Source organism: Dermochelys coriacea, chromosome 8 (assembly GCF_009764565.3).
Source record: "Dermochelys coriacea isolate rDerCor1 chromosome 8, rDerCor1.pri.v4, whole genome shotgun sequence".
Taxonomy (NCBI): domain Eukaryota; kingdom Metazoa; phylum Chordata; order Testudines; family Dermochelyidae; genus Dermochelys; species Dermochelys coriacea.
Window position 1 is genome coordinate 15,462,442 of NC_050075.1, and position 26,281 is coordinate 15,488,722.

A 26,281-nucleotide genomic window follows, 5' to 3' on the forward strand; every position below is an offset into this window, starting at 1 on the left:
CCATCTGAGAATCTCCAAGCACTACATGGACACTAATGAACTAAGCCTCATAACCCCCATGTGGCAGGTGTTAGTTCCATTTTACAGAGAGAGAAGTCAAGGCATAAAAGGTTAAATGACTTGTGCAAGCTCAAAGAGGCACAGCTGGAAATCATGAGAACTTGGCTCCTAGTCCCATGCTCAGACCACTAGACCAGCTCCCTCTGCATAAAATCTTGCATGCTAATATTACCTTTCATTCTAAAGGCTCCTAAAGCACTTAACAGACCGATTAGGATGCTACACACAAAGATGGTTGAATCCACCCCTGAAATGTGGCAGTGGGGGTGTCAGGGAAGAGCAGCAGCTTGTCTGAAAGCACATAACACTAACAATTTAGAACAGGAAATGCATGAAAATACTGCTGAAATTGCAAAAAACCCTATTTAGCCAGGACTTCAGGGTTAACATTCCAAACTCTTGCAAAAAGGGTTGTGGGACTGTAACCAACTGGCAAGGATTGATGCTGTTTTAACGTCTCATTGAAGAGATTGCCCATTCTAGGGCATCAGTTTAGTACAAACTAGAAAGAAAGACTCATTGATAACACAGTTTGAGTCCTAAGGTGGACCTTGCAACCATGTATATAGTTAGTCAATATTAGAGTTACATAAGAAAGTATAGGCGTACTTGTGGCACCTTAGAGACTAACAAATTTATTTGAACATAAGCTTTCGTGAGCTACAGCTCACTTCATCAGATGCATCCGATGAAGTGAGCTGTAGCTCACGAAAGCTTATGCTCAAATAAATTTGTTAGTCTCTAAGGTGCCACAAGTACTCCTTTTCTTTTTGTGAATACAGACTAACACGGCTGCTACTCTGAAATAAGCAAGTATGTAACAGCACCTGGAATAAAAAGCAGCTATAATGACCTGCGGAAACCAAGCAAGAAGAAAATATCAGGAAAAATGAATGTGTGGGGAATGTTCCTGATTTCCTTTTTTCTTTTTAAACTTTTATAGCATGTAGTGATAGCTAAGAACCTGTGCTCAGTTTGTCAGTTTCTTGAGTCGGTAACGTGAAGTTACTGGTGTGTCTTTAAAATGACATAAGCAGATACAATCAATCCATTTAGTAAGGATCTGATCCTGCATTAACTGAGAACTCAAAACCTAGCAGTGTTGAATGTTCAGGGAATGCACATTTGGGTCTAAAAGAAGCAGGTGGGGGCCTCTGTGAATGCAGGCACCAAACAAGTCTCTATGTACACTATAAAATAATTAAGTCAGGGGAGCTGCTTATAATATAGTCCCCATCTGGTGTCACTGTGGCGAAAAGTGGTAGTGTAGACAAAACTTGACCATGCCCTGTGACTAGGTTAAAAACCTGGACAATCTTAATTGAGTCCTTTAATTTGCTTATAGTTGAAACATAGATGTGGTCTTACTTTGTTATCTCTGTTCATAAAACTCTTAGTTGAGATCTTGTCTCAGTCTCTCATTCCCATGGGGTTATAGAACATTGCTTAGTTCTCCCATGAGTCCCAAGGCACTCTTTACTTCCACAGCACCCATCTGCCAGGTGATACATACAGTTGCTTGTAGCAGCAATTTTAAAATTCATCCTATGTATCTGCCCTCCAAAGCTATCACTATGGAGGAGGAGGGACTGGAAAATAAGGACACTTTGCAAACACTGGGAGAGAAAGCATCCCGGGACGGTCTCTCCAGCTTCGGCAGTGTGTCAGGGATGTGTTGCTTTGAAATAACTATCCAAAGAAAAGAAGGGTGACCATTCCTCTTGTATGTCTCTGGGCAGGCACAGGAGTAGGTGAGGACTTGATCCACACTACTGAAGTCAACGGAAAGACTCCTTTTCATGTTGAGAGAGCTGGATTGAGCCCTGAGAGCAGCACTGGGTATGCTGTTTTTATAGGTGACTTGATTCCAGCAAAGAGTGAGGTAATTTTGAAATGTCATTAGTCATTTCATGCTAGCATTTTAATGGTCCCCAAGTAAGGTATGAAGTTCACATCTAAGAGGAAGGTAGGTTTGGGTTGTTGTTTGGTTTTTTTGCAAATCTAGGTTAACAGCATCTGCCTGCTGTTTTCATGATGAAAAACACAAGCATACTCTTTAAAAAAGTAAAGCTTAGATTCTAAAGAGAGAGGCAAAAACCAGAAATCTCTTAATTTTTTAGCCTATAATTTTATTATTATATATTGTTTAACATTTATGCTAAGGTAGGACCTTCATGCCAGCCAGGTCAGAGCCTGTTTTGCAAGGTGCTGTACAAACACACAGAAAATGAGTCTCTGCTCCAACAAGCTTACAGTCTAAAAGACCAGGCCTAACAGGTAGATGAGACAAATAAGAAGGTCAGTAGGGAGACTGGGAGACAAGCCCGCAAAAATGAAATGGTATGTGCAATTCTTCCCCTATCGGGGGCAACAAACACATGCTCCACTTCCAGACAATGAGCTACAATTGATCTGAAATGCTGTCACATTCAATCCTAAAGGTGACCTGCAAAGAAGGTGAAAGTTTATTTACCTTTTTTCACTGACTTGTGTAGTGTAAAGATAGCCTGAAAGATTGTTTGTTTGTTTGTTTTATTTTAAAGCCCTGTTTTCCGCTCACTTGTAAACTTTAGAAGTACCAGAATGACCTTCTCTGGCTTTGCTGGAGGTGTGGACGTCTTTAGAGAGAGAGAGAGAGAGAGAGAGAGAGAGAGAGATCATGAGTCTTAGATATATAGGAACTGACATGCTGGATTAGGGACGTATCCTAATCACCACCGATAGTGGCCAGTACCATCTGCTTCAGAGGGCGGTTACAAGAAACCTACAGGTGGCAGTATGCACTATCTCCCCACAGGGAAAATTTCTTCCTAAAGGTTCCATTAGAGCAACCTTTTTCTCATTTGCAGACCCTACCAAAATTTTGAATGGAAGTGCAGACCCCTTTGGAAATTAGACTAGTCTGCAGACTCCAGTGGTCCATAGACCACAGATTGAGAACCACTGCATTAGAGGTTGGTTTGTGCCTTAGAAGCATGAATGCTTATATTGCTTCCAAAAACTATTTTTTAAAATTCTTACTATTGTATCATTTCTCATCTCTATGAACAGAGGGGCTGGAGATGTTGAAACTTTGAACAAAAACATCTTTTCTCTCAGTTTGTTTCTCAGGCATTTGAATTTAACAGATGCTAACAAAAGCAGGTATGCAAAACAAGAGCTGTAAACAGGGTAAATATAAATCACTTATTATCTGAACTAATTAGGGTTCATTTACATAGTGGGTTTTATGTCATCCTATGTAGGTCCAGTCATCCAATAGTCTTTTTGGGGTGAAAAAGTAGTAGTAGTAGGAAAAACATTACAAGCTTCTTTATACATAATAAAGATTGGGAAAAAAAGGGCACAAATCTCTCCCTCTCCCCCCCTTTTGGCAGGTCAATTTAAGAATGGCTATTCTGGGCCTTTCAGGTGTGGTGGGCCAGTATTCTTCAGTACTACATGTGACTGTGTTTTGAGCAGCTGTGCTGTTTGGTATGTGGGGTGCACAATGTAATCTTCTTTGCTATGTATTTTAAATCTATAAAGTCATCTAGAGCTGTGAGTAGGCACTTACACTAGGAATCAAAATAAATGTAGAGTAGGAATGCACAAAGGGAGATTAACACCTTGATCCCAACTCTGCTCTTGCTACAAAGAGTTAAATCAGCAGTAACTTCACTCAGTGCAATGCAATTTAAGTGAGGGTAGAATTTGGCTCATAGATCCCACTCAGAGTGACTGCAAAGGATTTTACCCAAATCAGGGTGGTGCTTGTTTTGTTTCATTTGTTTGCTCTTTCGGTGCCTGGGACCAAGAAATAAAAAATCAGATAAAAACCCCTTTGTATGTTATGCTCAACTAGACTCAGAGAGAACTAAAATCCCATTCCCCATTCCCATTTATATACTAAAACACTAACAACCCTACTCAATACAAAAAAACAAACAAACAAAACTGCCTAGGATAATTACTGAACAATATAGTTAACACAGTAAAATTACAAACGTGGGGACACTGTGTAATATTTACACAAACCAGCAAACACTGTGTGATCAACACATTTTGAGAACAGATGGATCATTCATTAAAAAAGTATTCTGCTCCACATCATGGAGTAGCACATGTTGTGTACAGTAAGAAGATCTATGAATTCACACATTCCTTAATGTACACAGAACTATATTCCTTTGTCCTACTTTATTTGATATTGAATTATCTTAGGCACCTGTATGGCCCCATACTGTAGATCGGAGCATCACCTAATATTTAATGTATTTATCTGCATACACCACTGTGAGGTAGCATAGACCTATTATCATCACTTTACAGATGCAGAATTGAGGACCAGAAAGACTAAAGGCCAAATTTTTTAAAAGCAGGTGCAAAATAACCTTTAAAAGTCTAGCCCTAAATGACTCACCCAAGGTCCATACAAGGCAATCTGTAGCAGAGAAGGGACTTGACCTCAGCCTTTCTAAGTTGCAGGCTATTGCCTTAACCACGGGGCCATCCTCTTGAGTAAATAATCAACAGTGTACTTCAATCCTTGTCCTCAAAGATGGCCTATACCCATCTTCAAAAGATGAGCCTGGGAACTTAAATTCCTAACAGAGACTGTTTTATGGCTCACTGCAACAACTTGTAACACACCCTACTGGCTGCTAATCCTTTGCTGCCCACTTCATTGTAAGTGGTCTTCTATAGCACATGAACCTCTTGTGCTTAACAATCTGACCCATCTTGTATTTCATTCAGACACTCTGGTTACATTCTCCCAGACCTGAGAAAGAGCTCTTCGAAGCTGGAGAGCTATCCCAGCCACCAATAGACGTTGGTCCAATAAAAGATATTGCCTCTACAGTCTATAGTATCTACACAGGAAACAAAATATTTATAATGACTTCTTCAGTCTAGTAGTGACAGGTATAACACGATCCAAGGCTGGAGTTGAGCTAGACAAATTCAGACTGGAAATAAGTTGTAAATTTTTGATAGTGAGGGTAATTAACCATTGGAACAATTTATAAGGTTGTGATGGATTCTCTATTGCTTCTAATTTTAAATCAAGATTGGGTGTTTTTCTAAAAAAATACTCTAGGAATTATTTTGGGGAAAGTTCTATGGCCTGTGTTATACAGGAGGTCAGACCAGATGATCACATTGGTCCCTTCTGACCTTGGAATCTAGGAATCTACCTTGTCTCTAGTATAACTCAATGACAGAACAAAACAAGGAAGTAATGCTAAGGCTGAAGGGACAGCATGAGTCAGGTGGTATGATCATGAGTAATGGAGGATTACATGATTCTGGCAAGCTAACAGGATTCCCTATCAGTGCACGTCCCGGTGTTCTAAAATTATTTTTAATGAAGGTATTGGCTTTTTTTATAAGGAAAGGATTCTTTTGGCAGGCAGAGTGTCAGCTGCCATCACTGAAACACATTGTTAATTTCAACCCTATATGAAGTTTTTTGCTTGTGACTTCCCTTTTTCTTTAATGGCATCAACAGTTTGAGTCTTGTTGGCATAGAAGGTCTGCAGAGGGGACACTTGCTCTGACCAGTTGAATGAGGCCTGCCAGTTCAGGGCTTCCCTCCTGCAAACGTGAGCAAGTCCATAGAAGGGTCCTGCATATGTGTGATTTTGGTGGGGATAATAAGTTACAGTGGGGTGGGACATGGGGTTAGAGAATAGTGTTAGGGACAGAGGCTTTATCCACATGGAAAATTTCCGTGCCACTCACCAGACTGCTGTGAGGGGACCTAGCAGCTGCATCCTGAATGTTTTAAGCCTCTGTCCCTGTCTTTGCACTGGAATCTACAGCATTATTGTTCTTTACTTATTCAGATGAGAAATACATAGATCTATACACAAATAATAAACCCTACACACCTCTTCCTGCTTCAACTTCCTCACCACTCTGGAGCACTCGTTGGGCTGGGGTCAGAGTCCTTTGGGGCCATCCAGAGTCCTCTCCGCCAGTGCATAGTTTGTGTTCTGAAACATCATGCCTTCTCCTCCCAGCTCTTCTTCTCTGACCTTGGCCTGTCTGTCCCATGCCCTCTCCTGCATGTCTCCCAGAGCCTTCCCCCCAGAGAGTTGTTTTATAGCTTCCTGCTTTGGTCACCTATCTCTGTTCTGCTTGGAGAATTTCCACTCTCCAAAGCCCCACCACTGCAGATCACTTGGCCAAACTTGTTTCCCTACTCAGATACTTTTTTTTAGTAACTATTGTACGGTCAGAGCACAGTCATAAGGTTGACCACTCGCCATTGTCTGTGGTGTGGAGAAGACATGATACAGCCTTTCAGCAATGGGGGAACCCACAGATACAGAGGAGCATTCATGATGATAAAGCAGTTTCAAGGTAACAACTTCCTAATAACCATAATTCATAAAGCATACATAGCTTTCCCAAATCATCACACATCCTGTCTCCTCCTCCCCAAGCCCCCATCACCTGACCCTTTCTATGCCCACCAACACCCAGTTTCCATTCCCTCACCCTCCTTTAAGCACCTGTCTGACTTCCCCAGTCACCCGTCACCCTCCTCCATGCTCCTCACAGGGCCCTTGCAGTTCCCAAGTCCCTTTAACGTATTTTTTTCCCTTTTTCATGCCCTCCTTCTGCTGTCCCCATGCCACTGGTGTGCCTTGAACCACCTTTAACTCTCTCCATGCTCAACAAGTCTCCTACAACTGCCCTGTGCACCACACTTCTTGCTTCCCCAAGAGTCTCCGTCCTGAGTCCAGGGAACACTAGTGCCCACCCCCAGTTGCCTACCCCACTTGGGGGTTCTTTGTCCCCCTCTCTATTGTCCCTTCACCCTCCAATCTCTGCTCTCCTGCATTTCTCCTTCTCTCCCTCCCTTCACCCTCACCCGAATTTAGGGGCACTTGTTACTTTTTAGAGGAGTTAGGTTGGGAATACATAAATGGGAAGCTACCTTCAATCTCAGCTATGGAACAGCTCCCACCACTTCCTAATACTGAGCATCCAATAATTGTTCCCAGATTTAGGACTCAATGTCACCCACAGCGATGTACGTGTCCAACCCATGGTGCTAACTCAGCTGTGTGGGGTTAAATCCATGTTTGTCCACCAACTTCTATATGAGACAAAGAACAAAGGGGTGTCATTTCCCTCCAGTCATCCAGACGGTGAATTGCAGCAGGGTAGCTTTAAACTGTTTCCATTTCTTATAAATGCTTCTTGTACAAGGAAGAAGCTTGGTTGCAGCACATGTAGGAAAATAGCTCCAAGAACGTTGAAGTGCTGCTCAGTTGGCATTAGGTGATATCCTTGATGGTTGAGGTATTCAGACTATAAAAAATATGTTTTGAGAGGGTGGTGACAATTTTCCCAGAATCCAAATGACTTATTTAGTGCCTGATCCATAGTCTATTAAAATCTACCAGTGTCTCTCCATTGACATCAATAGACTTTGGATCAGGCTCCTACTTTAATAATAATTATTATTAATTTAAAAATTAGCTGTTTTGCCTGCTTGGGGAAAAATTAGAGAATTTTACCAGTTCCATCAAAACACCACCACTATTGAATTGTAATGTTGTTCCATAGGAAGGGCTGGATCCCTTATCAAATGTGTACATCAACAAGGGAAATTTGACAAGGGGTCTGATCCTGGGAGGTGCTGAGCACCCTGTGCCAACATTTTCCACATGTGGTTTGAGGGATCTCAGCAATCTCGGTACTAAGGGTCCAAGTCTGAATTTGAATCCTTCCCACTCTGCTTGAGCTCACTTAGGGCATGAACAAGGCTCTGCCATCCCTGTTGTCACGCTGTTTGCAAATAGCTGCCTTGTTACATCTCTAACATTTTTTACAAGGCTAGGTCATTGGCCTGTTGCTTATATCTGCACCACCCTAAAAGCCACATCCGTACTCATCAGCTGATTGAGGATAATGGGCGGGGGGAGACTGTGGTTATCCCTGCATCAGAGCAGAAGGGGGTAGTGAGGGAGACAGTGCACCAAAGGTCACCTCTCCCCAGAGTTTCTGCATGAGTTTCAGTTCTAACTTCATTGTGGGGGACACAGTCCCTCCTCACTGGTTCTTGGAGCTAGGCTGGCTGAGTAAGGAGTGTCACTGGTCCCATGCTCCTGGAGTCTTTACACCTGGTTCAGGCATAGTGGGCTATCCTCTTTAACTCCTTTTGCAAGAGTGTAACCCGATGAAGTGAGCTGTAGCTCACAAAAGCTTATGCTCAAATAAATTTGTAGTCTCTAAGGTGCCACAAGTACTCCTTTTATTTGTTGCGGAATACAGACTAACACGGCTGCTACTCTGAAACCTCTTGACTTCGGAGACGTTACTCCATTGTTCTAAGCAAGAGAAAAATCAGGCCCATGCAGTGGTGTCCGGGACCTTCTGCTAGGTCAGTGCCCTCCCATACCACCAAGCAGGTGATTCATATGTCATGATCTCACCCTCAATCTCTGAATATCTCAAGATATAACAACCCACTTGACTGACATAAGTTTCACCGACAAAAGTGCCAGCACTATGTCGGGGGGAGAAGCTCTCCTGCTGACATAATTACCACCGCTCGTTGGGGGTAGTTTAATTATGCCAGCAAGAGAGCTCTCTCCCATTGGCATAGAGCAGCTCCACAGAAGACCTTATGGTGGCACAGCTGCAAGCGGTACAGCTGTGCCACTGTAGGGTCTGTAGTGTAGACATAGCCCAAGTGTGAGAGTGCATGCTTTTGCTAGCTGTAGAACTGCTTGGTCCAAATGAAAAAGCAGGTGATAGGATGCTAGAGTAGAGCATAGAAAGGGTTCAGCAACTTGGAGCTCATGGTTTTGTGGGTCCAAAAGGCAGATATGCTCAAATCAAGAGATTATTTGTATGCATCCCCTTGACTGTCTGCACCCTCTCTTTCTGATTTGAAAGAAGCACAGTATCAAGCTTTGGCGAGCTGAGGTGGGTTGGAAATTATAAGGAGTATACTTTAATCATGACCAGAGCCGTGAACAGTCTCTTAGAAAGGCTGTGTCTGGAGTGCACTCGTTGTAGTCACAATATAATGAGCTTTATGTTCAAGGATCTCAAAATGCTTTGTGCAGTACTGGACCATAGGGATTTGCTATTAATCTTCCTGGGAGAAGAATCTGTAGTTACTGTTGCTTTTACATAATGGAGTTTATCGCTGTGTTAGGTAAACAGTCTGACCAAGGTATTTATCGCCTTGCAAAATTCTACTCACCCACTTGCTGCACACAGAGTGAATCTTTTGACGGGTAGGTACAATATCATTTATATAGGCAAGGGTAGATGAGTAGCTTTGTATCTAGGCTGTTTACATTTTCACAACGGTTTGGTTTGCCTGCATTAGGGGAACGTATGGTGTCAAGGGCATGACATGACTGCCAGCTAGTGCAAATTTGCATCCAGAGTTTTAAGGTAATTCCGTAATGCAGCTGGGTGCCAAGGAACAAGAAAGTTTCTAGCTGTGACTCTGATAATGTGGGTGTGGTAAAGAGATTGGTTCTACAAATGACCGAGCCTTTGACTACATGTTACAAAAACGGGAGTGTGTTCCAGTTCTCCCACTAACTTTTGTTTGATGCTGACCCCAAACAGCTGTGCTCAGAACACATGCTTCAACGTGGATCAAGCCTGGAGCAGAAACCAGTTGATGATGACAGTGTGACTGGCTTCGTGGGGACTGTGTTAATTCGTGTTTTAAAATCTGTGAGTAGTTTCAGCACTGGGATGAATGTAGGTTTGGTCTCTGTGCACAAAGACCGTCCACAATATGTTACGAACCCAGTTCTGCCAACACTATCTGCAGACGTGGCTGCTAAACATACACCATTCTTCCGTTAGTACAGTGAGGGGACTGCAGTCCAACCTAAGCAACTGAACACCAGAGAGCTTGCAAACAACTGTTTGAATGAGTGCTTGCTGCTAAAGCAAAACATGGGGCTGATGCCAGTTGGTATAGCTGGTGCCAGCAGCCATTCATTGCCATTGTAGTCCCAGTCAGTTTACATTGGAACAAGAGATGCAACCCAACAGGACTTGGCTTTGATATAAAATTGCCTGTGGCAAACTTACCAATATTGATTTAAAACAATCCTGCCAGCTTCTTGTGAGTGCCTAGCACATTTTGGGCATTCAAACCAGCCATTTGAGAAGGGTTCAGCCCCCTCAGCCAGGCCCAGGTTTTCAAATGAACTCAGCTCCCATTTCAACACCACAATAAAAGGCCAGATTTTCAACAGCTCACCATGTTGGATGCACATTGGGTGTTTAGCTCTTTTGGAAAACCTGGCCATGGGAACTGCTGGGTGTTGCATATACTTATGAAAATCTGCCCCTTATTCAGGTGCTTAAATGACAGTTGAGCTCTTATGAAAATCTGACCCTCGTTGTAGCTGCCGAGCACTGGGAAATCTGGACCTGAGATCTTTTGAAATCTGACCCTAAGGGTTTGATCCAAGGCCCATTGAAGTTAATGCCAAGACTCCTATGCTCTTCAGTGGGCATTGGCTCAGGCCGTATACAATGAATGCTTTTCTATGGGGTTGTGGAGGGTTAATTATGTTTGTGCTGGGCTTGAAGAGGTGAAATGCTGTTTAGTGCTAAAAGCCTGTACCAAAGCTCTCTGAGGCCCATGAGAGACTTTTCACTGACTCTGGATTTGTCTCTAAATGTCCTGTATCTATTCAGCCTCCATTAGGGCCAGACCCTAGCTTCCTTTGTGGAATCTCACCTACTCCAGTGAGATGTGTCACATGAGAAAGGCAAACGAGATATCCAGCTCCTGCAGCTGCCTCTCTGATTCAGTCCCGTCCCTTTCATAATAAAAATGTCATGGCAAAATAAATAAAAATCCCTTGGATATCCCCTTCCATAAGGAAAGGGATTCCGATGATGATTCACGTCCACTCTGCTGAAGCTGGCAGGGGGTCCCAGTTCTTTGGATTCGACATGCAGCCTGTGAGGGTACTGAAACAACTGCTACATCTTTGGTATCAGTGCATCAATAAGTGACAGAGAGAAAAACCTAAGCATTGCTCCTCTAAGGGAATGTGCAGAACTATTTCCTCACTTCAAACTAAACCAAAACATACTCAAAAGAGGTGGTCTCTCAAAAGACAACACATTGCCAATCCAGGAATGGCTGCTAATGTACCAAGGAATCCGTACTCTAGTGAATTCCTCTAATTAATATTTTTCCATACACAAAAATACTTTTTGTGAGAACGACCTTTGATTTTGAGATTTAGAAAAATACAAAAGGAAGCAGAAAATTCTTGAGGAGGGATCACATGACATTTGTACCCTGGGTAACAATCTGCCATGAAATGAATGGTAAATGGTAGCCTGCTCCTGCAGATGATAGTCCTTGAAGATTCAAAGGAGGCAGAGAGAGAAAATGCACCTCTCTAAGTCTCTCTCTGCTGTCTCCAGGGGCTGAGCAGTCATCATAAACAAATAGACAAACTTATTCGGTTCCAAAGCCCTCCTAACCCACCATACTTTCATTTACTACCCCAGAGCAATCCTATCCCAAAAAGTCTCCCCTGCTCATAACCTGGTCTAAGTTTTATACTCAGACAAATATGATAACCATTTTTTAAAAAAGTCCTCTGGTGCACATTCTGAGAGTAGTTGATGGCTTCCCCCTGCCCTGCACTACGATCTCAGGCAAGTGCTTCTGTGCCATGGGAGAGAGGCAGCTTCACTTCTCCTGAGTCCTTTGGCTAAGCGCAAGCCTGGCTGATACCTTGAGAGAAGGGGATATTCTACTGCCGTTCACATGCTGATCATCAGAGCACTGGGAGCCTGGGAGAGAACGAGACTGTGTTCCGGGACTGTATTGTGCCCAGATACTGCACCAAGCTGATGAGGCAGTTGATGGTTTCCAATACCATCCGTTGATCAAGGGACATCTATATTGAACATGTGACTGAACACCACCGATATGAGGATAACATGATCCAGACCACTAACTGAGAAGCAACAAGACTGAAGGATCTTTGAACTGATTTAACTAACTAGTGTACTTTTTTTTTTGTTATATGCTTAACCACTAACCCTTTTGTCTGTATTTTCTACTGTGGGCAATTGTCAGCTCATACAACTTTTTCCTCTCTCTCTTCATTTGCAATTCATGGTTATAACCTTGTTTTTGACAAACATGAACTGATATAATTGGCGTATTTATAATGTGTGTTCAATAACTTGTGCTCTATAATATTCTCTGATAAAACTTTATCAGTTTAATATTGGAGGCGTGTGATGTCTGATTGACTTTAACTACATTCTGAATTTGTCATGGGGTGGTCTTGATTACTCAACGTTTTTCCATCTCGAATTGCTGACTTATTTGCATTGAATGGAGAAATTGTCATTTAGAAGGGGACGGTTGATGAATGATATGGCACTTAGCTGAAGGAACCTGATTGGTCACTATTGCTCACTGTTGAGTCAGCAATTTTTGGTCTTTGTCATTCATCTTCCCTGTGGATGGAAACTTCCTTTAAATGACATGAGGTTGCTAATGCCATATCTTGTAATGGGACTCAAACTACTCACTGAAATCATTTAAAACATGGTTTTAAAGACGCTCAAGCTAAAATGGTTTAAATGTGGTTTAGCTGACAAATTTAGCCCTGTTCACACTGGGCAGTCTCACTAGAGTTCAGCCAAGTTAGTGTAAACCAGCTCTATGAATGAGGCTACCAGCACAATTTAGAAGGGGCCCTCAGATAGTAATTCTTCAGGGCAGCAACACCAGGCCAAATTCCCCAGGAGTGAATTTGCCCACTGTCTTTTACTCTAGGAGGTGGTGTTTGGATTTGGATCCAGATTAATGATAGGCTGGAGCTTGGGATCTGGATTCAAAGCTGAACCATGACTGGGGCTTGGGTTCAGATTCACAGGTATCAAAATTTTGTAAGCAGCTCTCATGAAATTTCCACCCCAAATGGTGGAAAACTTGTGAGATCAGCTGTTCTTGCATGAAGTTGGCTGTGTCAAACCAGAAAATAGGCACCTACTGCTTTTTGGGATCACTGTAAACCAAAACCCTCTTGGCTGGTTCAGATTGGTGGAGTAAATTGTGACTCCCTTAGCCCCCAGCTTGAATCCCACAAAGGGGGGTGGATTTGACATTCCAGCTTTGGCCCAGCTCTCTTTGTGTGCTCTGCAAAGCACAGTGAGCATGAGTGCTGCTGTATCAGCAGTAGATGATAAAAGCGCTCATGTCACTTTTGGTCACTCTGTGATGTTACACTCCATATGTTTTATGGAAATATGCTAATGAGTGTGAATATAATGTAACTGGAATATGCTTCATGCAAAAGGTCTCTTGTAAGGTATCATTACAAAGCTTATAATCTACTGAGTGTGTTCATCCTGTTTGAATGTATATATCATTCTTGTATCTAAAACTAGAAATATGAAGTATAACTCAAGTCCTATCGTAATTATGCAAAATGTGGGCCATTAATGGTGGTTTAGAAACTTGATGGCTCCCATTGACTAGGACAGTTTGTTGTAAATGGCTCTGTTTACTTGCAAGCCTTCCTGCGTTTCGTGTGAGTCAGGCCGGGAAGAATGGAGGCTTGGGGTCTCACAGGACATGTGATAATGTCACCTGCTACTGGAATCCATCTTAAACCTGGTGCTTTTCCATTTAGAAGGAGGTGGGGGGGACCCAGAGAGACACAAGATTTCTGCCTTGTGCCAAAGGCTATAAAAAGGGGTGGAACAGAACAAAGAGGGCTGCCAGTCACGAGAAATCCCCTAGTTACCACCTGAGCTGGAACTAACAAGGACTGTACCAGGGAAAAGGATTGGGCCCAGACTAGGAAGGAGTCTAGTCTGTGAAAGAAGCTTATTGGAACATCTCTGAGGGTGAGATTTACCCGTATTCAGTTTCTTAATGTATTAGGCTTAGACTTGCATGTTTTGTTTTATTTTGCTTGGTAACTTACTTTGTTCTGTCTGTTATTACTTGAAACTACTTAAATCCTACTTTTTATACTTAATAAAATCACTTTTGTTTATTAATTAACCCAGAGTAAGTGATTAATACCTGGGGGAGCAAACAGCTGTGCATATCTCTCTATCAGTATTATAGAGGGCAGAAAATTTATGAGTTTATACTGTATAAGCTTTATACAGAGTAAAATGGATTTATTTGGGGTTTGGATCATTGGGAGCTGGGTGTCTGGGTGCTGGACACAGGAGTACTTGCTGAGCTGTTTTCAGTTAAGTCTGCAGCATTGGGTGCGTGGTTCAGACTCTGGGTCTGTTTTGCAGCAAGCTAGCATGTCTGGCTCAACAAGACAGGGTTCTGGAGTCTGAAGCTGGCAAAGAAAATGGGCTCTGTGACTGAACCTGTCACACACTCCTAGTGGTCATCGGGCTTTGTCCACATGCCTTGCTGCTCCAGCTATCCCTTGGGGATGCCCTTTGCCATTTTACCCAGTTTCCCAGCCCTCTCTCTCCCCCATCCTTTTGCTCCTCCTGGCAACTCCTGCAAATTCAGAAATGTGTTCTTTCCTCCAGGAATAGACATCCACATGAAATCACCCATATATCTTAAAGAAAACCAAGTTTAGTAGAGAAGGTGAGAGAAAATCATATCATATCCAAAGCAAATGGTGTGAAACCAATCTGCTTTAATGCTGGATAGCAATTCAGGGCTTGTCAACACAGAAAAGTGTTACCAGTTATACCAGTAAAATGATACAGGTATAGTTAAAGTGCCATAGTTATACAAGTATAACTCCCCACCTAGGACTTATCTACACTTAAAACGCTGCAACAGCACAGCTGAGCCACTGTAGCACTGCAGTGAAGATGCTACCTATGCTGATAGAATGGGCTCTCCTGTCGAAGTAGGTAATCCACCTCACTGAGAGGCAGCAGCTAGGTCAATGGGAGACTTCTCCCGACAACCTAGTGCTATCTACAACCAGGGAGTTAGGTTGGTGTAACTGTCATTCAGGGATGTGGATTTTTCACACCCGTGAATGACGTAGTTATACTGACCTAACATCCTAGTGAAGACCAGGCCTTAGGGCATGTCTATACTGGGAACACTATAGCAGCACAGTTGTGTCACTCTAGCGTGTAAGTGTAGATGCTTCCTATGCCAACGGGAGGGGTTCTCCATTCGGTGTGTGTAATCCACCCCCCTCCTAAAGATGGTAGCTAATCAATGGAAGAAATTTTTAGCACTGTCTACAGTGGGATTTGGGTCAATTGAATTATGCTGCTCAGGGATGTGGATTTTTCACACCCTTGAGCAATGTAGTTAAGCCAACCTAATTTTCTAGTGTAGACCAGGCCTCATTCTGAAATAAGAGTGGCTTTTGTCAGGTTTAGTGTAAACCGCTTCCAAAGTGACATAAGATAAGGCCTGGTCTGCGCTAGAAAATCCACACTCCTGAGCAGTGTAGTTAAACTGGACCTAAATCCTCTTGAAGAGATGGATTACTTAGGCTTCCAGGAGAACCCTCCCTATTGCCATAGGAGATGTGTACACTACAGGGTTAGGTCTGCATAAGCTGCCTTGCGTCGACCTAGCTGTGGAAGTGTCTTCACTTAAACTTGGCTCCCACTGACCTAAGTGCTTCTCTACGCTAATTTAGTGACACCACCTCCCCGAGCGACATAGTGTCACGATTGATGTAATTAGGTGACGCAGTGTCAGTGCAGACATTGCATTGCTTACATCAACTGTTAGTGGCTTTCAGGACCATCCCACCATGCCCCACACTGACAGTGGAATCGATACAAGCGCTCCTGGTGAGGATGCGCACCGCCGATACAAGCAGCCAAGCATGGACATTCACAGGCAATTTAATAACTGTGGTGGCCAACTGCTGATGTAAATTAGCTCAACATAATTTTGTAATGTAGATGTGGCCTGAAGTGCTACAGAATGTGGACCAAGGAGATCCAGGGTACTTAGATTTTCAGAAAGCCTTTGACAAGGTCTCTCACCAAAGGCTCTTACGCAAAATAAGATGCCACGGGATAAGAGCGAAGGTGCTCTTATGGATTGGTAACTGGTTAAAAGATAGGAAACAAAGGGTAGGTATAAATGGTCAGTTTTCAGAATGGAGAGAGGTAAATAGTGGTGTCCCCCAGGGGTCTGTTCTGGGACCAGTGCTATTCAACATATTCATAAATGATCTGGAAAAAGGGGTAAACAGTGAGGTGTCAAAATTTGCAGATCATATAAAATTAGTTAAGACCCAGGCAGACTGCAAAGAGCTACAAAAGGATCTCTCAAAACTGGGTGACTGGGCAACAAAATGGCAGATGAAATTCAATGTTGAAAATGCAAAGTAATGCACATTGGAAAGCATAATCCCAACTATACATCTAAAATGATGGGGTCTAAATTAGCTGATACCACTCAAGAAAGAGATCTTGGAGTCATTGTGGATAGTTCTCTGAAAACATCCACTCAATGTGCAGCGGTAATCAAAGAAGCGAACAGAATGCTGGGAATAATTAAGAAAGGGATAGATAATAGGACAGAAAATATCATGTTGCCTCTATATAAATCCATGTAATGTCCACATCTTGAATACTGCATGCAGATGTGGTCACCCCATCTCAAAAAAGATGTATTGGAATTGGAAAAGGGCCAGAAAAGGGCAACAAAAATGATTAGGGGTGTGGAACGGCTTCCGAATAAGGAGAGATTAATAAAACTGGGACTTTTTAGCTTGGAAAAGAGGTGACTAAAGGGAGATAGGATAGAGTTCTATAAAATCATGACTGGTATAGAGAAAGTTGATAAGGAAGTGTTGTTTCTTGCTTCTCATAACACAAGAACTAGGAGTTGCCAAATGAAATGAATAGGCAGCAGGTTTAAAAACAAATAAAAGGATTTCTTCACACAATGCATCGTCAGCCTGTGGAACTCCTTACCAGAGGATGTTGTGAAGGCCAAGACCATAACAGGGTTCAAATAAGAACTAGATAAATTCATGGAGGATAGGTCCATCAATGGCTATTAGCCAGGATGGGCAGGGATGGTGTCCCTAGCCTCTGTTTGCCAGAAGTTGGGAATGAGTGACAGGGGACGGATCACTTTATGATTCTCTCTGGGGCACCTGGCATTGGCCACTGTCGGAAGACAGGATACTGGGCTGGATGGACCTTTGGTCTGACCCAGTAGGGCCATTTTTGTGTTATGTTCTTATGTACAGTGTGCTGCTATCCTGCTGTAAAAAGAAAAGGAGGACTTGTGGCACCTTAGAGACTAACAAATTTATTTGAGCCTAAGCTTTCATGATGAAGTGAGCTGTAGCTCACGAAAGCTTATGCTCAAATAAATTTGTTAGTCTCTAAGGTGCCACAAGTCCTCCTTTCCTTTTTTGTGAATACAGACTAACACGGCTGCTACTCTGGAACCTATCCTGCTGTAGTGTTTGAAGAGTAGACAAGCCCATGCTGCTATAAATAAATTCAGACTCTACCTAGGGTTCCAGTGTCTGTCCTCTGTAAATGAGCCTAGATAAAGCCTCTTTCTCCATGCTTCTTTGTCAGGCCTGGGACCTGCTACTAAACTAGTCCCAGTGCCGGGCTTTAGCTCTAGGGGTCCTGACTTTGGCTGCCCTACAAGGGGCCAGTTCTTCGTTCCTCTTTCTTTGCTGGTTTTGTAGAAACTCTGGCGATTTATTAAACCTTGCAGAGGTCACGAGCTGTGGGTTCACTCTGTGGGTAAAGGCGGGGCGAGATACAACCGGCCCCGCCAACCAAGCGTCTTTCTCCCTCCCTTCTGGGCAGGGCTGCCTCTCCCCGGCAGGCTGGAGTTTCGGTTTCTTGCAAAGGGCGCGCCGTGAATGAAACGGAGAATCTTCCGGGAATTGGCACTAGCCGCAGGAGGCCAGCAGGGCTGAGCCATTGAGGAGTATTTCCCCATGTCATTTCCCCCCCCCACTGTTCCTCTGATATTCTTGTTAACTGCTGGAATTAGCCTACCTTGCTTGTCACCATGAAAGGTTTTCCTCCTTTCCCCCCCCCCCCCCGCCCCGCTGCTGGTGATGGCTTATCTTAAGTGATCACTCTCCTTACAGTGTGTATGATAAACCCATTGTTTCATGTTCTCTGTGTGTGTGTATATAAATCTCCCCTCTGTGTTTTCCACCAAATGCATCCGCTGCAGTGAGCTGTAGCTCAGGAAAGCTTATGCTCTAATAAATGGGTTAGTCTCTAAGGTGCCACAAGTCCTCCTTTTCTTTTTGCGGATACAGACTCACGCGGCTGCTACTCTGAAGCCATTGAGGAGTGACACGCCTGCGCGAGCCCCAGGACCAGCAGCTGCGAGGAAGGAGAGGTCAGGGAGGGGATTTTGCAGCTTGCAGCTGCAGGGCGGAGGTCGCTGCCTGGCGAGTAGGCGAGGGGACAGCAGCCCCTCTCCACCACGCAGTGGGGCTGGCGGGTCCCCCGGGCGAGCCGCGCGGGGTGCAGAGAACCTGCTCTGCTTTGGAAGGTGGAGCTCTCTGGGTGGGAGCCTGTGTGGTCCCCATTTTCCTACCAGCTCCAGTCTCTGGGGCCGAGATCCTGGGCGAGCGTCTCTGTGCAGCCGATTGCACCCTGGTCAGCGGCAGATCTGCAGCTGGCCCGCGGGCAGTGGAATAGATTTGATGGTACCAGTGAGTGAGGAAGGGCTCAGTGAACCCCCCCCCCACCTCCTCCTCCCCTCACCTGCAGCCGCCCCCCGGCGTGACTCAGCGCCCGGGCCGGGGCGCCGCTGGTGTCTCTGCCAGGCGCTTTATAGCAGAGAGCCCGGAGGCTGGGGAATCCCTGGGCGAGCCGTGAGTCAAGGGTGGGCAGGGGTCCAGTGCTTGCGCCAGCGCTGGGGCTGGGAAAATCCGTGCCGTGGGGGAAAATACCCGGCGTGAAGGCACCTGATTTTCCGCGCTCCCCTCCCCGCCTTTGCAGAGGGTTGTTTACTCTCGTCCTCACTGCCGAAATGGGGCGGGCTGCTTTACAGCCAGGCTCGCGGCTAGGGGGGCTTCGCTGGCCAACAGCCCCAGCTGGGTCCGTCCAGGGGGCGCTGACAGCTCCAAGGAGAGGGGTTTTCTGTATGGCTGCAGCCAGGCTGTTCCAGCACCCTGCCCTGCCTGTGCAAATAATGCTGCTTTGACTTGCACAAGCACTGACTGAAAAGGGCTGAGCCAGCCTTCTTCAGATGAATTAGCCCCTCTGCTCAGCTGTCTGTCTATGGTGCTGATGCATCGGCAGTGTTTACCTGTGACAGTTAGGTGTTCTCATTGTAGGATCTCAAAGAGCTTCACCAACAATAATTAAGCCTCACAACATCCCTGCGAGGTAGCTACCGAGAGGGGCAGTGAGGCACAGAGGATCTGCTCTGTTTATATTCTGAGCTGCCGCCCTCTGTAGAGGTTTTGTGAGTCATGATCCAGATCGCTCCCAGCCTCCCGCTCTACCCAGGAGAGGCTCTCTTGCAATCTGGATGAGCAGGCAGTGTGAAATGAGTCAGGGGGAAATGCAGGCCCAGCCTATGAAAATAACCTGTTCAGTGGTGGAATTCATTCGCAGAACAGGGGTGGTTTTATTTACATGGCTGTAAAGGGTTCCCCATCAAAAGCTATTTACAGCATGTATCAATATTATTAATAAGCACAGGTTCCTTTTAAATGACACTTTGCCTTACAAATATAAATAAGAGAGGGTCCTTGCGCCAAGCGGTGACAAGCTTAAATAGCACACAGATACCTGGGTACCCATTTTGCATGCGCAAAGGTGAGGTGTACAACCACTTGTCTCTCTGTGCAAACGTTAATTACAAAATTAGACAATAAAAAAAATTAACCCGATGTGAGTTACCTACCTGCTGTTCTGCAGCCCTATACATTCATCCTTAGGGTATGTCTACACTATGAAATTAGGTTGAATTTACAGAAGTCGGTTTTGTAGAAAGCGTTTTTATACAGTCGAGTCCCCACACAAATGCTCTAAGTGCATGTAGTCGGCGGACTGTGTCCACAGTACTGAGGCAACCGTCGACTTCCGGAGCTTTGCACTGTGGGTAGCTATCCCACAGTTCCCGCAGCCTCCACGGCCCATTTGAATTCTGGGTAGAAATCCCAGTGCCTGATGGGGCTAAAACATTGTCGCGGGTGGTTCTCGGTACATATCGTCAGGCCCCCGTTCCCTCCCTCTCTCCGTAAAAGCAAGGGCAGGCAATCGTTTTGTGCCTTTTTTCGTGAGTTACCTGTGCAGACGCCATACCACGGCAAGCATGGAGCCCGCTCAGCTAACCGTCACCGTATGTCTCCTGGGTGATGGCAGACGTGGTAGTGCATTGCTACACCGCAGCAGTTTATTGTTTTTTGGCAGCAGACAGTGCAGTATGACTGGTAGCCGTCATCGATATAGTCCTGGGTGCTCTTTTAACTGGGTACCTGGGCAAACATGGGAGTGACTCAGCCAGGTCATTTCCCTTGTTTTGTCTCATGGCGATTGAGTCTTTTAATCGGCAGCTAGCAGAATATGATGGCCAACAGTCATACTGCACCGTCTTCTGCCGAGCACCCAGGAGGTGACGATGGTTAGCGGTCGTACTGCACAGTCGGCTGCCAGCAAGATGTATAAAGATAGATGAAGTGGCTCAAAACAAGAAATAGACCAGATTTGTTTTGTATTCATTTTCTCTTCCCTCCCTCTGTGAAATCAACAGTCTGCTAAACCCAATTTTGAGTTCTATCCTTGAGGTTTTGAGTTCTATCCTTGAGGCGGCCATTCAGTTTCTCTCAAAGCCACCCCCTTTGTTGATTGTAATTCCCTGTAAGCCAACCCTGTAAGCCATGTCATCAATCGCCCCTCCCTCCGTCAGGGCAACAGCAGACAATCGTTCCGCGTCTTTTTTCTGTGCAGACGCCATACCACGGCAAGCATGGAGCCCACTCAGATCACTTTGGCAATTAGGAGCACATTAAACACCACATGCATTATCCAGCAGTATATGCAGTACCAGAACCTGGCAAAGCGAAACCAAACGAGTAGGCGACGTCAGCACGGTTACGAGAGTGATGAGGACATGGACACAGACTTCTCTCAAACCACGTGCCCTGGCAATGTGGGCATCATGGTGGTAATGGGGCAGGTTCATGCGGTGGAACGCCGATTCTGGGCTCGGGAAACAAGCACAGACTGGTGAGACCGCATAGTGTTGCAGGTCTGGGATGATTCCCAGTGGCTGCGAAATTTTCGCATGCGTAAGGGCACTTACATGGAACTTTGTGACTTGCTTTCCCCTGCCCTGAGGTGCAAGAATACCAAGATGAGAGCAGCCCTCACAGTTGAGAAGTGAGTGGCAATAGCCCTGTGGAAGCTTGCAACGCCAGACAGCTACCGGTCAGTTGGGAATCAATTTGGAGTGGGCAAATCTACTGTGGGGGCTGCTGTGATGCAGGTAGCCAACACAATCAAAGATCTGCTGATATCAAGGGTAGTGACCCTGGGAAATGTGCAGGTCATAGTGGATGGCTTTGCTGCAGAGAGATTCCCTAACTGTGGTGGGGTGATAGACGGAACCCATATCCCTATCTTGGCACCGGAGCACCAAGCCAGTGAGTACATAAACCGCAAGGGGTACTTTTCAATAGTGCTGCAAGCACTGGTGGATCACAAGGGACATTTCACAACATCAACATGGGATGGCCGGGAAAGGTACATGACACTCGTATCTTCAGGAACTCTAGTGTGTTTCAAAAGCTGCAGGAAGGGACTTTCTTCCCAGACCAGAAAATAACCGTTGGGGATGTTGAAATGCCTATAGTTATCCTTGGGGACCCATGGCTCATGAAGCCATACATAGGCAGCCTGGAGAGTAGTCAGGAGCTGTTCAACTACAGGCTGAGCAAGTGCAGAATGGTGGTAGAATGTGCATTTGGACGTTTAAAAGCATGCTGGTGCAGTTTACTGACTCGGTTAGACCTCAGCGAAACCAATATTCCCACTGTTATTACTGCTTTCTGTGTGCTCCACAGTATCTGTGAGAGTAAGGGGGAGATGTTTATGGTGGGGTGGGAGGTTGAGGCAAAGCGCCTGGCTGCTGGTTACACACAGCCAGACACCAGGGCGGTTAGAAGAGCACCGGAGGGTGCAGTGCGCATCAGAGAAGCTTTGAAAACCAGTTTCATGACTGGCCAGGCTACGGTGTGAAAGTTCTGTTTGTTTCTCCTTGATGGACCCCCCCGCCCCTTGGTTCGCTCTACTTCCCTGTAAACTAACCACCCTCCCCACCTCCCTTCGATCACCGCTTGCAGAGGCAATAAAGTTATTGTTGCTTCACATTCATGCATTCTTTATTAATTCATCACACAAATAGGGGGATAATTACCATGGTAGCGGAGGAGGGAAGGACAAGGCCACACAGCACTTTAAAAGTTTAAAACTTATTGAATGCCAGGCTTCTGTTACTTGGGCAATCCTCTGGGGTGGAGTGGCTGGGTGGCCGGAGCCCCCTCACCGCGTTCTTGGGCATCTGGGTGAGGAGGCTATGGAACTTGGGGAGGAGGGTGGTTGGTTACATAGGGGCTGTAGCGGCGGTCTGTGCTCCTCCTGCCTTTCCTGCAGCTCAACCATACCCTGGAGCATATTAGTTTGATCCTCCAGCAGCCTCAGCATTGAATCCTGCCTCCTCTCATCACGCTGCTGCCACCTTTCAGCTTCAGCCCGCCACTTACTCTCTTCAGCCCTCCACCTCTTCTCCCAGTCATTTTGTGCTTTCCTGCACTCTGACATTGTCTGCCTCCATGCATTCGTCTGTGCTCTGTCAGTGTGGGAGGACAACATGAGCTCAGAGAACATTTCATCACGAGTGCGTTTTTTTCGCCTTCTACTCTTCACTAGCCTCTGGGAAGGAGAAGATCCTGTGATCCTTGAAACACATGCAGGTGGTGGAAAAAAAAAAGGGAAGTGGTATTTAAAAAGACACATTTTATAGAACAATGGGTACACTCTTTCACGGTAAACCTTGCTGTTAACATTACATACATAGCACATGTAACAAGGTCGCATTTTGCCTCCCCCCACTGCATGGCTAACAGCAGGGAACATTTCTGTTCAGCCATAGGCAAACAGCCCAGCAGGAACGGGCACCTCTGAATGTCCCCTTAAGAAAAGCACCCTATTTCAACCAGGTGACCATGAATGTTATCACTCTCCTGAGGATAACACAGAGAGATAAAGAACGGATGTTGTTTGAACGCCAGCAAACATACACTGCAATGCTTTGTTCTACAATGATTCCCGAGTATGTGCTACTGGCCTGGAGTGGTAAAGTGTCCTACCATGGTGGATGGAATAAGGCTGCACTCCCCAGAAACCTTTTGCAAAGGCTTTGGGAGTATATCCAGGAGAGCCACGAATGCCAGGGCAAATTAATCATTAAACATGCTGGCTTTTAAACCTTGTATAGTATTTTAAAAGGTACACTCACCAGAGGTCCCTTCTTTGCCTGGCAGGTCTGGGAGGCAGCCTTGGGTGGGTTCAGGGGGTACTGGCTCCAGGTCCAGGGTGAGAAACAGTTCCTGGCTGTCCAGAAAACCGATTTCTCTGCTTGTTTGCTGTGAGCTATATACAACCTCCTCCTCATCGTCTTCCTCATCCCCCAAACCTGCTTCCATGTTGCCTCCATCTCCATTGAAGGAGTCAAACAACACGGCTGGAGTAGTGGTGGCTGAACCTCCTAAAATGGCATGCAGCTCATCATAGAAGTGGCATGTTTGGGACTCTGACCCAGAGCGGCTGTTCGCCTCTCTGGTTTTCTGGTAGGCTTGCCTCAGCTCCTTAAGTTTCACGCGGCACAGCTTCGGGTCCTTGTTATGGCATCTGTCCTTCATGCCCTGGGAGATTTTCACAAATGTTTTGGCATTTCAAAAACTGGAACGTAGTTCTGATAGCACGGATTCCTCTCCCCATACAGCGATCAGATCTCGTACCTCCCGTTCGGTCCATGCTGGAGCTCTTTTGCAATTCTGGGACTCCATCATGGTCACCTCTGCTGATGAGCTCTGCATGGTCACCTGCAGCTTGCCACACTGGCCAAACAGAAAATTGAAATTCAAAAGTTTGCGGGCCTTTTCCTGTCTACCTGGTCAGTGCATCTGAGTTGAGAGTGCTGTCCAGAGCTGTCACAATGAAGCACTCTGGGATAGCACCCGGAGGCCAATACCGTCTAATTGCGTCCACAGTACCCCAAATTCAACCCAGCAAAACCGATTTCAGCACTAATCCCCTTGTCAGGGGTGGAGTAAGGAAATCGATTTTAAGAGCCCTTTAAGTTGAAAAAAAGGGCTTCGTCATGTGGACGGGTGCAGGATTAAATTGATTTAATGCTGCTAAATTCGGCCTCAACGCCTAGTGTAGACCAGGGCTTAGATTTTCTAGTCATTGTGATGCTTTTGTCTCTTGAGCGTTCCTCGGGATGGACCTGTTTGCTCAGAGACACCTCCTGGTCAGACTGAGAGTAGCTGTGCTCATCGGCCACCTTAAAATGACATCCCTCTACCCCTCATTTATAGGCTAGTGCAGGATCATTCACGTAACCACACTATCCACAGTAGATGTCCCAGAGCTATAATCTCTATCAAACTGTTCCACAATATCTGTGACCAACATAATTGAACGTCTTTCTGCTAAATATTAGCTGGCCTCTAAATAATGCCTGCCCCATTGCAGCTGAATTGTATTTGAGGTTATTTTTAAACCCCCGGCCTCTGAACTAATCCTGCATTGGCAGGGAGATGACCTAATACATCTTTCCCATCTTTGATTTCTATAATTTAATAATGCTCTGCAACTATTCTGTTTTGGGCTGTGGATTTACTAAATCTCATTAGCGAGGCATCTTCAGGCTGAGTCAGTGCTTAGCTAGAAGACCTTGCGGGAAAAGCCTAGGTGTTCAAGAAGAGGAGTTGGAGTATCAGTAGTTAATACTGTTCTCTCTGAATGCTATACTCCCTGAGGCACTGTTGAACCAATGCCCCAGCTGGGTTCCTAAACTCCCAGTGAACATTTCTGAAGTAGATTTAAAACATGCCTTACTCATTTGGGATTGCGAAAGATGGGGACTTTCGGCTCATGTCAGAGTATTGTTGGTGCCAGTGCCCTGGCCGGATTCCAGCTTTGGGCCTATGCTGCGTGTCAATAGCCCAAGGTATTTTTCCGTACCTGTGGTGCTTTACAAACACTGCAAGAATCACTTAGTGGATTCCTATGGCCTGTGCTAGGCAGGGTGATCAGACTAGATCAGAGGTCTCCAACCTTTTTACGCCCAAGATCACTTTTTGAATTTAAGGGCAACTCAGGATCTATCCCACCCATTCCCTGAGGCCCTGCCCCTTCCCCAAAGCCCCGTCCCACTCACTCCATCCCCTCTCCCTCCATCGCTCGCTCTCTCCCACCCTCACTCACTTTCACCAGGCAGGGGGTTGGGACTGGGGTTCGGGATGGGGTAAGGGCAGCAATTACCTCCAGTGGCTCCCAGTCGGCGGCAGGCGCAGTGAGGCTAAGGCAGGCTCCCTGCGTACCCCGGCCCCACACTGCTACCAGAAGGGGCCAACGCACCCCTGAGGCCCCTGTGGTGGGGAGGGCGGGGGGCACATGGCTCCATGCATTGCCCCTCTCTGCAAGAACTGCCCCCCACAGCTCTCCCAGCCAATGGGAGCTGCAGGGGCGGTGCTTGCAGGCAGGAGTGTTGCGCGGAGGGAGACTCCTGTCCCCCGCCCCTAGGGCTGCGGGACTGCAGTGGCTGCTTCCAGGAGTAGTGTGGAGCCAGGGTAGGCAGGGAGTCTGCCTTAGTGGCAGCCGGATATTGTGATCAACTGGGAGATCCTCTAGGATCGACCAGTTGATCGTGGTCAACTGGTTGGTGACCACTGGACTAGATGATCACAGTGGACTCTACTGGCCTGAAAATCCATGGGCCTGCTTCTCAATAATGCTGAGGCTCCCTGAACCACTCTGGTAGTGTAAAAACAAGACACCTTGCCTCAGCAGTGTCAAGAACCCACAGTGTAACAGCATGGGCCCAATAGCCTATGAATTAAAGCTGAGAGTTTGGTGCTATTTGTGACCTGAGATGCTATAGTTGGGCCTTTTATTTTCCTTTCACAACTTTTCCTTTTCCAGCGTCTACTAACTGCAAAGCCTCAAGATCCTGTGAGGCCCACTGGGTAGCTTTGGCCACACATCTCCC

The 26,281-nt window shown here is 45.7% G+C and overlaps 1 long non-coding RNA gene across 1 annotated transcript; it reads right to left on the bottom strand.

Annotated features, from left to right (window-relative positions):
* Nucleotides 1–17,211: 17,211 nt before the first annotated feature.
* Nucleotides 17,212–19,388, bottom strand: LOC122455461. The gene is made up of 3 exons (XR_006273676.1): nucleotides 18,305–19,388; nucleotides 17,461–17,944; nucleotides 17,212–17,262 (listed from the first exon to the last, which is right to left on the bottom strand). It is a non-coding gene; the product is annotated as an uncharacterized LOC122455461 (long non-coding RNA).
* Between the last annotated feature and the right edge of the window lie 6,893 nt (nucleotides 19,389–26,281).